Genomic DNA, 13,390 nt, shown 5'->3' with positions numbered 1-13,390 from the left:
ATATAACGTAATACGTTATAACATTACACTATAAAACTGAATATGTTATAACGTTACACCATATGTCGCAATTCGTTATAACGTTATTCTATAAAATGCAATTCGTTATAATGTTATACCATATAACGTAATACGTTATAACGTTATACCATAAAATGTACTACATTATAACGTTATACTATATAACGTAATACGTTATAACGTTATACAATATAGCGTTATACTATATAACATAATGCGTTATAAAGTTATACTATAAAACGTAATACGTTATAAAGTTATACTAAAAAACGTAATACTTTATAACTTCATACCATAAAACGTAATATGTTATAACGTTATTCTATAAAACGTCATACGTTATAAAATTCTACTATATAAAGTAATACGTTATAACGTTATACTATATAACGTAATACTGTATAACGTTATACTATATAACGTAATACGTTATAACATTACACTATCAAACTGAATATGTCATAACGTTATACCATATGTCGTAATTCGTTTAAACGTTATTCTATAAAATGCAATACGTTATAATGTTATACTCTATAACGTAATACGTTATAACGTTATACCATATAATGTAATACGTTATAACGTTATTCTATGTAACGTAATACGTTATAAAGTTATTCTATGTAACGTCATACGTTATAACGTTACACTATATATTGTAATACGTTATAACGTTATTCCTTGGGACGTCATACGTTATAACGTGACACTATATAATGAAATACGGTATAACATTATACTATATAACGTAACACGTTAGAACGATATTCTCTAAAACGTAATACGTTATAACGTTATACCATTTGACGTAATACGTTATAACGTTACTCTACAAGACGTTAAACGTTATAATGTTATGCCATATAATGTAATACGTTATAACGTTATTCTATAAAATGCAATACGTTATAACATTATACCATATAACGTAATACGTCATAACGTTATACCATATAACGTAAAACGTTAAAGCGTTATTCTATACAACGTTATACGTTATAAAATTATACTATATAACGCAATACGCTATAACGTTATACCATATACTGTAATATGTTATAACGTTATACTATATAACGCAATACGTTATAACGTTACACTATAAAACATAATATGTTATAACGTTATACCATATAACGTTATACTATATAACGTAATACGTTATAACGTTATTCTGTGTAACGTCATACGTTATAACGTCACGCTATATAATGTAATACGCTAGTACGTGATACTATATAACGATATACAATATAACGTTAAACTCTATAGCGTAATACGTTATAACGTAATACCATATAACGTAATACTTTATAACGTTATTCTATGTAACGCCATGCGTTATAACGTTATTCTATGTTACGTCATACGTTATAAAATTATACTATATAAAGTAATACATTATAACGCTATACTATATACAGTAATACATTATAACGTTATTCTCTAAAACGTAATACGTTATAACGTTATTCAATATAACGTAATACGTTATAACGTTGTACCATATAACGTAATACTTTATAACGTTATTCTATCTAACGTCATGCGTTATAACGTTATTCTATGTAACGTTATACGTTATAACGTTACACTATATAACGTGATACGATATAACGTTATACTATATAACGTCATACGTTATAACGTTACACTATATAACGTAACTCGTTATAACGTTATACTATATAACGTAATACGTTATTACGTTATACTATATAACGTAATAAGTTATAACATTGTAGTATCGTGGACGAAAGGCCTAAGAAATATCGGGCGAACTATAAACAATGTCGCCAGAAAGTCGAAGCACCGACAGGCCCAACAATGTATCGTCGGTCTTTCGGTCGAATAGGTTACGCAAAAAAAGGCCTACGTGACTTTGACTCCGAGCGGTTGCGGAGCACGTGCGTGGTGGGGCTAAGAAAAAGACAAAGGAACGATGAGTCAGTCGAAAAACAGAGTGTGATTAGAAAAGCAGAGTGCGAGTCGAAAAGCAGAGTGCGAGTCGAGGAGCCGTGTGCGAGTTGAGCGGAGACAGACGTAGCGAGTGGCGTTGCCGAGAGAGTGTGAATTGCGCTGTTTTCTGTGCGTTTGGCGTGAATAGTTCAGATTGAACAACAATCGTCTTTTTCTGTCTGATTAACATCTCTATTGTCCACTCTTTGTAAATACATTATATCACGATATTACAACATTATACTATAAAACGTAATACGTTATAAAGTTATACTATATAACATAATACGTTATAACTTTATACTACAAAACGTAATACGTTATAACGTTATTCTATGTAACGTCATACGTTATAAAGTTATACTATATAAAGTAATACATTATAACGTTGTACTATATAACGTAAAACGGTATAACGTTATACTATATAACGTAATACGTTATAACATTACACTATCAAACTGAATATGTTATAACGTTATACCATATGTCGTAATTCGTTTAAACGTTATTCTATAAAATGCAATACTTTATAATGTTATGCTCTATAACGTAATACGTTATAACGTTATTCTATGTAACATCATACGTTATAAAATTATACTATATAAAGTAATACATTATAACATTATACTATATAACGTAATACGTTATAACGTTATACCATATAATGTAATACGCTATAACGTTATTCTATGAAATGCAATACGTTATAACGTTATTCTATGTAACGTCATACGTTATAACGTTACTCTATATAATGTAATAATAACGTGATACGATATAACATTATACTATATAACATCATACGTTATAACGTTACACAATATATCGTAACTCGTTATAACGTTATACTATATAACGTAATACGTTATAACTTTATACTATAAAACGTAATACGTTATAACGTTATTCTATAAAACGGAATACGTCATAACGTTATACCATATAACGTAATACGTTATAATGTTATACTATATAACGTCATACGTTATAACGTTACACTATATAATGTAATATGTCATTACGTTATACGATAAAACGTAATACGTTATTACGTTATACTGTATAACGTAATACGTTATAACTCTATACTATAAAACGTAATACGTTATAACGTTATTCTATAAAACGTCATACGTTATAACGTTATTCTGTCGAACGTCATGCGTTATACCGTTGCTCTATATAATGTAATATGATATAACGTTATACTATATAACGTAATACGGTATAACGTTATACCATATAACGTAATACATTATAACGTTATTCTATAAAACGGAATACGTCATAACGTTATACTATATAACGTGATACGATATAACGTTATACTATATAACGTCATACGCTATAACGTTACACTATATAATGTAATATGTCATTACGTTATACTATAAAACGTAATATCGTTATAACGTCGCTACCATATAACGTTATAATTATATAAATGTAATACGTTAGGTTACACCATATAACGCCATATGTTACGCTATACGGCAAAACCAGTACGTTATAACGCGTGTTATTCTATAAAATCTGGAATACCGTCATAACGTTATACCATATAACGTAATGTCATAACGAAAGCATTCTATATAACGTAATACGTCAATGTTATAAATTCATATAACGTAATATCGTTATAATGTTATAATTACATAACGCAATACTGTTATTACGTTATTCTATGTAACGTAAATATCGCTTGCGTTCACTCGCGGAACGTCAAGGCAGTTACAATACTTCATATAATGGGCGACGATATAACGCGAGGACAGGAGAACGTAATACCGGTATAACGTTAAGGCACCATATAACGTACCGCTGCAACAGAGACCATATAAACGCACACAGAACTTTATGCAAGCAATACAATACGTTATTGCCGTCCCTGGTCGAACGTAATACGTTATAACGTTATTCTGCGGAACGTCATGCGTTATAACGTTATTCTATATAAGGTAAATCGGTATAACGTTATACTATATAACGTAATACGTTATTACGTTATTCTATCTAACGTAATATGTTATAAAATTATACTTGTCGGAGATAAGGTGACACCGGTGCCTTCCCTCTGAAACCTCGGGAAGATCCATAGAAACATTGTAATTAAAATCTACAGTTGTAACTAAACGATTTGCCGTCATTCTAACCAATTGTATTTGTTTAAGTCTTGTGACGATGAGCTTGGGCTCAATTCGATAATTGGTCGCCGAACGTGGCCGCGGTCAACGGGACCAACTCTCCATTTAACAAAGGCATTGAGTAATCCTATAGCACTCCTTGAAAGAAAGATTCGTAGCGGCACTTGGCAGTAAACATTCCAACGGTTTCTGTCCCGTAGCTTGCCACACGCAGATCCTATTCTCCGGGCAGGATGTTTACCAGATGCCGACGCGTCTCCGCAGTACGTGATCGGCTAGCCCGAGGACCGTTATAAACACTAATATCTAGTTACCTGAAATCCTTAAACAGATAAACAATCTTTGTCCTAGTTACAGGAAGACAGGAGAGACCTATTTTTCCACGAACGACGTCTCCCACTAGCAACCTTCCCTCGAGGGCGGCTAGCATCCTTTTCTAACTACCGATATGGAGATTGGCCAATTAGCAGCAACGTCAATTTCCCTTACTTTCCGAACGTAGGATATCCCCGACGAATCCGATGATCTCGTGTCCTTAGACACGCCCCATCATAGTTTTCCTCTGAGGTATCACCGGGACGGAAAGTCATTCTCTCTTGCGATTTTATCGACAAAAAGATTAACGCCTTACGGTCAGTGAATATTAACAAAGAATGCGACTTAGATTTTGCGAGTGCGTACGACTACCATCCGGTTGTCCGCGGATTCGTTATCGAACCTAAGGCCATTGTCACTAGCGTCGCGAGTGTGTGATCATTGTGAGTTTGTGTCAACTCTGTAACATTTTTGCGTGTGTCAATAAAAGTAACTTCAGTGTAAGAAAATGGATAGCTTCAGTGAAGAATCCTTACCTGTCCCAAGCCCCCGCCACGAGGACGACTCGGGCCCAGATTCGGACATTGACTCAACATATATATTACAATTATTTTATTTAATTACATATAAAATTTATATAAATCTATTTGAAGATTATTAATAATTTTTTTTATTTGATAAATTTTATAAATTTTTTAAATTTTAATATATTTTATAAGTTTCTATATTTTAAATTTTAATGTTTTAGTAAAAATTTATTTATTTATATATATATAAATATATAATATAAATGAAATAATTTAATGATTAGTAATTTAATTAGAATAATGTTAATAAATTTAATTTATAAATATTTTAAAAATATTTAATATTATTTTAATTAAATTTTTTATATATTAATATAAATATATAATTATAAAATTTTGAATTTATTTTAGACTGATGAAAATTGGTCACCGTACGATCGCGTTGGTTTATTTATGCTGGTCGAGGGGATACCGGTAAATTTCCATTCGCCTTTGTTAGACGGTTGCATGAAGCGGCGACATTGTTTTTGCCCGAAGTTTACTTATTATTATTACAGTATGTCCTAACGTTGTTGATACTTCGAGGCAAGATCACACGTGGCTCGATTTGTCCCTCAGCTCGTGTGTCGCTACAATATTATATAAATTTTTATGTATGGGATGCGGAACAAATTAAACGGGTCTGAAAAAAGCAAATTCTTGAACTACAACAGCAACAATTATTAGTAGCAAAAATATCGAAAGTAATAAGAAGAAGTTGTAAAATACACGATTTCTTAAAAAATGTTGCAGATTATGACAAAAAGAAAAGCACTGGTCGGTCGTCATCGTTATCCGATCGTGATAAGCGAGCAATTTTGCGTGTAGCGAGTACCAGTACTATTTTCAGACGAAAAATAATCAACTTGGATGATCCTGATGGGATTATTTTCATGACATAAGAAAAGAGACAATGTCGGCAATTCGAAGACAAATAGGAGGAGGCAGCGTGATGGTTTGGGCCGGCATCAGTTATTTCGGCAAGACATGTATCAAGCTCATCGATGGGAGAATGAATAGTGTCCGGTACATAAATTTATTCAACGAACAAATAAATAATCATGCAGAACGCGTTTCTGGACCTGATTACATCTTTCAACAAGATAATGCACCTGTACACACATCAGGATTGGTCCAATCATACTTTAATGCAAATATATATCCGTTTTGCCGTGGCTAGCACGCTCCCCGGGCCTTAATGTTATTAAAAATTGCTGGGCAGAACTTGTTCACGGCGTATACGCGAATGGAAAGCAGTGTCAACACGTACAAGAATTAAAAAATGCAATTGTACGCGAATGGGATACATTGAGTCAAAATTATATTCAGAAACTACATAAATCGATAGCAAATCGTACAATAGAAGTAATAGAAAATAAAGGGGGATGTACTCATTTTTTTTTTTTGTTACACACTAAATCTCATAATATTTTTAATTATTTTCAACAAACCGCATATCCTGAGCTCATAATGTTTTGATACTATACGTTACAGACGAAAAACGTTACATGCGTCATTGAGTAATTGAAGATAGCTCACATGGGCTATCTCTTTCATGGGCATGATCGCATTCAAAGATCATGGTTTATATAAAATAAGTAGTTACATTGAAGGGCAAGAATCGCACGCTAAAAATGTGGGAAAAATGACAAATAAGGAAAAATTCCACAGGATCTTAGGGCATGTAAACTTTAATTATTTAGATACAATGTGTAAAAAAAAAATTAGTTGAGGGAATGCCAGAAAATTTTGAGTAAGTACAATTAAAATGTGGCACACGTGTCCAAAATAAAATGCACAATTTACCGCTCCAAAATAACCGTAGTAGAGCACGCGAGATTTTCGAATTAGTACATACCGATTTAAATGGACCTCATAAAAATACCGGGTTTGATGGATCTAAATATTTCTTAACATTTATAGACGATTACAGTAAGTGCGCATTGATTTATACTTTGAAATCAAAAGATGAAGTTTACATTTGTTTCCTTGATTATACGAACAAAATGGAAAATCTTACTGGTAAGAAGATAAAGAGATTAAGATGCGATAATGGAAAAGAATATATGAACAAAAACATGTACAATCTAACTAGGGCAAAGGAAATTGTCGTGGAACCATGCCCACCTTATGTTCACGAATTAAATGGAACAGCTGAGCTCTACAATAGAACAATTATGAATTCCGCTAGATGCTTATTACATGATTCAAAGCTGAATATTAAATATTGGCCGGAAATAGTTAGAGCCGCGGCGTACTTAAAAAATAGGACCATTACGAACACATATGAAAATAAAACACCATTTGAAATATTTTTTAAAAGGAAACCGAATATAAATAATCTAAGATTGTACGGAAGTAGAGTTTTCGTAAGAATACCTGAAATTAAAATAAATTCGAAATGGGACAAAATAGCAGACACTGGGATACTTGTAGGTTATGAAAACATTGGATATAGGATCCTAGTTAATAATAAAATTATAATTGCAAGGCACGTAGAATTTATAGATGATGATGATAATTTAGACGGATTTCAAGGAGAAGATGAATCAGACAATGAAACAGAAAAGGATTTTGACGAACATTCGGATTCAAACGAAATTCATGAAAAGGAAATAAATGACGAAAAGGTCGAGCAGGTTGCAATAAAAGCGGAGAGAAAGTTAAGTAACAAATCAGAAAGAAAACTTGAGGACATAGAAAATAATTTGAGAAGGTCAGGACAGGGAAGAAAGAAACCCCAAAGATATGGCCAAACGAGCTCATATTTCATTTATGTGAATGTAGTTAGCGCAGACAGTCCTCAAACCTATGAAGAAGCTTTAAGTGGAGATGACAGCGGTTCATGGAAAGAAGCAATGGATCGAGAAATGAATAGTTTAATCAAAAATAAGACCTGGCAACTAGTAGAGAAACCAAAGGACAAAAAAGTATTAGACTTGAAATGGGTATATACGAATAAATCTGATAATCGTAAGAAAGCACGATTAGTCGTTCGAGGCTTCCAACAAAATGAAGTACTGGAAGACTTATACTCTCCAATGGCAAAAATGTAAACGTTGAAGTTATTACTATCTTATTGTTGTCAATATGGTTTGACGATTATGCAAATGGATGTAGAAACAGTATTCATAAACGAAACTATAAAATCGGAAGTATTTGTAAAACAACCTATAGGTCACGACAATAAAAGCGGGAAAGTATGTAAATTAACAAAAACGTTATATGGATTGCATGAAAGTTCAAGAGCTTGGTATGAATGTTTCCACGAGTATATGAAAAAATTAGGATTTCAAAGAAGTAAGAGTGATTATTGGCTGTATATGAAGTATGAGAGCGATGATGTTATATATTTAATTCTATTCGTAGACGACTTATTAACATGTGGAAAAAACAAAAGAAAAATCGATGAGATTAAAAACAAATTGTCAAACCAATTTGCGATGAAGGACTTAGGTGAAGTAAAGACTTACTTAGGAATAAACATTGAATACGATGATAAGAAGTGTAAGATGAAATTAGATCGAAGTAGTTATATAGAGTCATTAGCGAAACAATATAATATAGAAAATAGTAAATTTTACATCAATAGTATAATTTACATCACTGGAACAAAACTTAAGTTTAGAACCCGCACAATCAGCCTCAGACGATATAAGATATAGAAATCTCATAGGAGCTTTATTATATATTAGTACTGGAACAAGATTAAACGTTAGAGATAGTGTAAACTATTTAAGTCGATTTCAAAACAGTTACAACGAGACCCACTATAAATATGCATTGAGAATTTTGAAATATTTATATTTAACTAGAAAATTAAAGTTATAAAAACTTATAAAAGAAATTTGAATGCTGAAGTTATTGATTGTTTTGTTGACGCTGATTGGGCTGGAGATAAAGTAGATAGAAAATTCACTACGGGATTTATCATAAGATTTTTCGGAAACGCAATTTACTGGAAATCAAGAAAGCAAAGTGGCGTGACAAAATCATCAACAGCCGCCGGGTATGTAGCTTTATCGGAAGCTGGGAGCGAAATTAAATTTGTAAGAGAATTGTTGAAAGATTTCAAAATAATGATCGAGACGCCAATAAAAATTTACGAAGATAATTCTGGAGCGATTGCGATATCAAAATTTGGTAGCTTGACAAAAAATTCTAAGTACATTGAAGTTCATTTCCATTTTGTGCACGAAAGTTACGAAAAAAAAGAGATTGACATTATAAAAGATTCAGAAAATAATGTAGCTAATATTTTAACGAAGGCTATAGGGAGAAACAAATTTGAAAATTTTAGATTACTTTTAAGAATAGTTTGATTGACTTATAAAAGGAAATGAATATGCAGCACAACAAATTGAGGAGGTGTGTTGAGATTTGTATAATTTTCTGTGCTGGACTGGGTTAAGTGCGTAGTAGAGATACTTGTATGTGGGTATCAGTGTGTGGAGGTATGTGTGTGGGCGGCGTCTCGAAAGCAGATAAATGTAAACTGTTCAGTCGGTTAACAGTCGGGTATAGAAGAAAGTGCTGAGACGCGTGCATGTGTGTATCGATGAATATATAAGAAATCCTCCATAAAATAAATATATTACTACTCTAATGTTAATCCTCAGTATCAATTTAGTGTTCCTATAACATTATTTCGGCTTCAAAGATCGACAATTCTCAACATTAGTACAAAAATCTGAGCAAACCAATAATCAGATTACCCACTACTAAATCTATCAACATTCTATTCCTCAAAAGTTCTCCCAGAAAATTTTAAGTACGCGCATCGTATCTTTTTAAAACCTATCACATCATTGATCGCGTCTCGCCGCTAACAGAATCTCTAGTACCACTATTCGCCAATTTTCACTAGCCCTTTTATTGCCATAACTTGAAAGCGTATAAATGCCAGAAAGAATATCTCCACATCCCGTAACCGGAGGCTTTTCATTTTCCAGAATTGTTGAATTTCGCGTTATACGCCTGGAAAAGGGGCGAGAGTACACGTACGCGAGCCCACTACGATTAATCATTCTGTTTTTCGATGCTGCCTCTCCCGACTTCGTGCTACCTCGTTTTTTTTTTCGTTTTCGGCCAGTTATCATGGAGGAGTCGGGGGTAATTGTTTGCTCACAGTACGAATAACAAGGGCGTCAAAAGCCGGACGAGCCAGCAGAATCGTTAGGCAAGTATTTAACGAAAAATGACGCGGCGTTTCCCCGAGCTGTCTCCACCCATTCTCGTCCGGTTAGTTTGTGTTTTAACTCGTTACGTCCATCCCTTTCATCGATCAAAAAAAGAACTACTACTACTACTACTACTACAAATACTAAAAGCGAGCATAATGACAAAGTAGTAACAAGAATGACTTCCCGTACTCTGGATAGTCCAGAGGATGCGGAGTCATTGGTAGTTACCTTCTTCTATGGCAGTTTGCCGGGCCTCTTCGGCTCGTAACCTCTTCTTTCTTCGGGCGCAATGCCCACTGAAACTTACATCTAAGCTCGAGACTTTCTAAATAGCAAACCAAAAAATAAAGTACAAAGGTGAAATAAAAAGATAAATCGCGGAAGCTGATCCCAGTGCACATAAATGAACAACGATCATATAGCGATCGCTGTCCGTTCGCATCTGCATGCTCGAGCAATATTAACGTTCGTTTCGAAAACTACTCGCGATCACGACCGCGAAATTAAATAAATCGACGAGCAAAGCCAGATGCGATGACACGTTCCATAGGCAAGGGTATAGTATACATATTTTATATATAACTTATGTAGTAATGTATATATCATGTTAATTTCATATTTTTTTCAATATAGAATTATTATATATATATATATATATATATATGACTGTACATAATACATTATAGAATAACATAGTATATAATTTTATATTTTAAAAATATGAGGCATACTATTTAAGATTGTCATCGATTTAAAATCAAAGTATGAAAAGGACACCCTGGAGAGAGTAAAACACAGAATCATTCTAACTAAACATTCAGATCGTACCGACACCTAGGTATCGTCTTACAATTAAATCTCGGTCTCGAATGGATTAAAATGAAATACATACTTGCAGCTTCAACATCTTCAATATCGCGGAGATTCAAACTTTACAAATAAAAGCGGCCTGTTCCCCTTTCCACGACAGACTCTCATACCATATCCGCTCTTATCCAGGCTTTTACTTGAAACCAGCAATGCGTTCCTTTACAATTTAAATTTACCCGGACCATCCACTGAATCGTCAGCCCTTTATAAATATATAATGAACCCAGAACATGTGCCTGTGCCCCTGGTATCGACGCTTGTGATGTTCGTACCGGAACCTTCGCACAATTTCAATTTGTTACGCGTCAACATCGATTCTTCCAAGGGTCACAGCTTTATGCAGCTAAATCCTTTGGAACGATTAAAAAGATACTAATGATATGGTATTTTTTTACAAAGATTTAACATATTCATAAAATAGGAAGTTTCGTGCTCTCCTATTTTATATTAATTATAAATTAATAAGTTTTATATGTGTTATTTATAGATCTAATAAATTTTGTATTGGTTTACAGCAGGTGCTCCGGGTATAAACAGACGATAAACGAACAAATAGAAATTCAAACTATTGTCGTTGATTAACTCGCATGGGACTATAAGCTCGAATTGGACTTAAACGTTACGATCGTCGAGAATAATTACTATATGTACCCTGTACGACGGGCAGAGAATCTTAAGTTACGGCAATTAACGGCAATTCCTTTGTGCATAATTCAGGTTTATTAACAACCTGTAATGGATGATCATCGATGAACTCTTTTTGAATAAAGTTCACATATATAAAGCAAACACTATAAAATACGACAGGACAATTGTAATCGATAAATAACATTTTATTAGGATATTATAAGAAGCTAAGATATCGAGTTCTAATTGTGAATATCAAGCGCTCGTTGTTCGAGGAGATTACCAATATTTTCTTCCTGCTCCTCTACATGGCGCTACGCGGGACTCGCTTCTGAGCACGTCTTTCTCGTTGGAGGCTTCTTCTATCTTTTCTTTCCCAGTAGAATTTTTGCACAATTCTTTCTCCCTTTTATCATTAAATTACCTCTAATTCTTAACAATCTTTAATCTTTGTCTCTTCTTCCCTATATATATATATTTTTGTTTACTTTTCTCCGTAGCGAATTTTGTCTTTCTGACGCGGGATTAGGTTCCTGGACTTAGGGAGTTGTTACACGCCAGCTCCACCATGGCGACGGCATTCACTAGACAGCCTACATAGCCACCTTTCAGCTCACGCTTCGGGACACTTTTTTCGCTGAGATTCTCCGCGATGAGGCATGAAAGCAGAGACCACCGTCTGCGGAGGCATGATGATTCTATTGTTCCTTTTAACGAGTAATCGTTTTACTCGAGTCCTCTTACTAAACCGTAAGTACAAAAGACTATTATACTTAGATAGGTACTTGGTCTCAAGCACCAACTTATTTTGGTCTTTCGATTAAGTTCTTAATTAAATGCTCAATTAGATATTCATAAATATATCTTCATAATATTTCCCTCATCTATTTGTTTGACATTCTAGCAACCTCGTTAAGACGTCCGCCACTTCAACTTCTATCTACAAGTGGCAAAAACTGAAGCTGATCTTCTTCATGGAGAAACATGCCGGAAATGGCATCCGCACGTGTGAATAATTATACTCAGTGTCCAGGTAGTTCTTTCGATCATCCGATAGAAGTCGTTTCTGTTTTCCAGAGTTCGTTCACGCCTCCAGAATGTAAAAATATCCAAGGAAGTACCATTAGGAAGCAATGAAATTCAGAGCTTCTGTGGTTATTCCTTTTTCTGATTGTTTCTTTTCTTTACCCAAAATGGATGATTTCTATATCAAATTGTTTATTCGTATTTTTTTTTAATATTCCTTGAGATTTTCAATCAACTCGATTTCGAATTTTTTAGCACCCGATCTTCTGGTTGACGTCGTTAAGAAAGAGGAACGAGTGCACAGGAAGCATGGTCGGCGTGAGCATGATTAGATCCGGTCTGCCCGAGGACCTTGCCAGTGATAATAGCGGTTCGTTAAGGTGGTTGCAGTCTTGGTTTGCTTCTGTTTCGATTTCCAGCGAACTCGTCAGCCGGCATGGCTTCCGAGATGCTCCCCCTGAAACAAGTCGAGGGGAAATAATTAATGGACTCTCTGTTCGATTGTACGTGGATGACAAGCTGACCGTAAAAAGAAATATACAAATACGATTAGAAAATATAATCCGAACCCCTTTCGGTTTGATCTGAAGGGTTCTTTTTCTAGACGGAACCAAAGATTCTTATCTGGTTTATGGTGAGCTAAGGAACTCTTTGAAAACAGCATTTATAA

At 33.9% G+C, this 13,390-nt stretch overlaps 1 long non-coding RNA gene across 1 annotated transcript; it reads left to right on the top strand.

The window, feature by feature from the left end:
• Positions 1-11,919: 11,919 nt before the first annotated feature.
• On the top strand, positions 11,920-13,382 carry LOC117241201. Its single transcript, XR_004494924.1, has 3 exons — positions 11,920-12,444; positions 12,599-12,727; positions 12,976-13,382. It is a non-coding gene; the product is annotated as an uncharacterized LOC117241201 (long non-coding RNA).
• The last annotated feature ends 8 nt before the right edge of the window (positions 13,383-13,390 follow it).

The sequence above is a fragment of the Bombus vosnesenskii genome, unplaced genomic scaffold (assembly GCF_011952255.1).
Source record: "Bombus vosnesenskii isolate JDL3184/JDL3185 unplaced genomic scaffold, Bvos_JDL3184-5_v1.1 scf7180000015399, whole genome shotgun sequence".
Lineage (NCBI taxonomy): Eukaryota > Metazoa > Arthropoda > Insecta > Hymenoptera > Apidae > Bombus > Bombus vosnesenskii.
This window is presented reverse-complemented; position numbering and strand designations above follow the sequence as displayed.